The sequence below is a fragment of the Mesoplodon bidens genome (assembly GCF_964165515.1).
Source record: "Mesoplodon bidens genome assembly, chromosome: X".
Lineage (NCBI taxonomy): Eukaryota > Metazoa > Chordata > Mammalia > Artiodactyla > Ziphiidae > Mesoplodon > Mesoplodon bidens.
The window spans coordinates 90,288,295-90,290,191 of record NC_138163.1 but is presented as its reverse complement, the minus strand read 5'-3'; the positions used below and the strand labels follow the sequence as shown (position 1 = coordinate 90,290,191).

Sequence of the window (1,897 nt, the reverse complement as noted above, 5' to 3'; positions counted from 1 at the left end):
ATCGCCAATGCTGCAAAGCTGCCAGTGCGTTTCTGATGCCCTGTGATCAGCTGGAGCGACAGGCGCTCCCCTCCCAGGGGCTGAGGGTTGGAGTTCCGGCTTTTTTCTCATCCATCTTTTGATCAACAAGGGACTCAGCACCCCGTGGCACCCCAAGTGAAGTGAGGCTGCAAACTCGAGCACTGGTATTTGGAACCTGCATTTCAAAGGATGCCTCCCACTGCGGAATTACAGGGAAAAGAGGTTAAGAGCATCAACCAGAAAAAGGAGGGGTGTGGGTGGGGAACAACCGCGGGCTTGGAGGGGAGGCCAGGGCACCTCCCGAAGCACCATCCCTGCCACGGTCTCTGCTGCTCCTCGCCGTCACTCCAGGTGCTTGTACTTGGTGAATAAGTTGTAAAGAACCCGCAGGGTGGATTTGAAGTCCAGGTTCACCACATCTTAGGGGCGAGCCTTTGGTTTCTTAAGGCCTCCATTTATCATCAGTTCAAAGGCAAATGGCATGTGGTAGACCTTTTGATCAAAGCTGTCCATGGTCAGGTAGAAGTTGTGCAGGCATACAAAGTAGTCTTCCAGAAGCCCCATGAACAGAACCAGGTACACGTCATCTGCAAACTGGGTCTCTAGTTCCATCACCCCCAAATTCAGCTTGTTCAGGTGCTTGTTCACAAACGTGATGAGAGACTTCTTCAGCACACTGTGCTTGTCCGGGGCGTGGTCAAAGAGCGTGTCAAAGGCATCCCACTCAAACCAACCCATCATCATCTCGGTGGTCGTGGTCAGCTCCTCCATGACATGGCTGGAGTGTAGCAGGCCTTCCCGCTTCCGCACGACCACCACTTGCAAGGAGAAGTGTGCGGGAAGGTAGATCAGGCCTGGAAGTGCATGACCAGGGCCACGAGGAGGTTAAGGATGGCCACCAGTTTCTTCCCATGAATCGAGTCCACGGTCCACTGAAGAACCCAGCCGTGAGGCCACAGCAGCTCCTGCACCACCTCCAGCACCGTCTGCAGCTTCTGTTTCTGCCCTATTTCAGACTGGGTCACCTCAGCCATGTTCAGCTTGCGGTCTGCCAATTTTTCCAGGAGCTTCTGCAGCACCTGCCCATCGTACAGGTCCTCCTCCAGCTGCTTCACGATGATCCTCTCCTCCACCAGGACATCGTTGATCCAGTCGATGAGAACCTTGACCAGCTCCTTGAATCTGGGGTCATCCCTCGAGGTGCAGTTGATCACTGTGCACTCCTCGTTCTCCTCGACCAAGGTGTCGTCTGGGTGGATCTCCATCGAGGCAGGGGACATCGGCGAATTGATGGCATTTTTCCCTTCTTCCTTCAGGTCACTCACCTCCTTGACCTTCTTCTTTCTCTCCAACATGCCGCCAAGCTTGCCCAGGAACGAATTGTCCTTCTTCATCCTGTGGGGCCACAGGGCGGGCAAGCACAGTGGTGTGGAGGACACTGGGCATGCAGGGACCCCGGCAGCTGGGCACCTGCGTAGCACCTGTGGGGGCTGCCCTGGTCACCGCCGCCCGCTCTGGCACTTGAGTCTTGCTATAGGTCTACAAGCAGAGAGAAGTAGTGGGGTGGGTCCTGAGACATGTCAGCAGTGTCTTTCAAGGAAACTTCCTCAGGAGAGGCCATTACAATTTCCTCAGGTGGTTCAGGGTTAAGCTCCTCAGACTGGGGTTCAGATGCTGTTTCTACTGGCAATGATGACGCATGAGATTTTAGGGTCTGGATGTCCCCAGCTTCATCAGGGTCTTCCCACGTGTGCCCATCCAACTTTCAAGATCCCAATCCTTCCCAACCAAAGCCTTCACTTTAATGGTAGACTTGTGGCACGACAGGGGATCCAATTTGCAGTGTAATTAAGCCACTCACAGGGTGAGATTCTGG

The 1,897-nt window shown here is 54.5% G+C and overlaps 1 pseudogene across 1 annotated transcript; it reads right to left on the bottom strand.

The window, feature by feature from the left end:
• Positions 1 to 363: 363 nt before the first annotated feature.
• Positions 364 to 1,451, bottom strand: LOC308608710 (beta-parvin-like; annotated as a pseudogene). The gene has a single exon. The product of its transcript is annotated as a beta-parvin-like (transcript).
• Between the last annotated feature and the right edge of the window lie 446 nt (positions 1,452 to 1,897).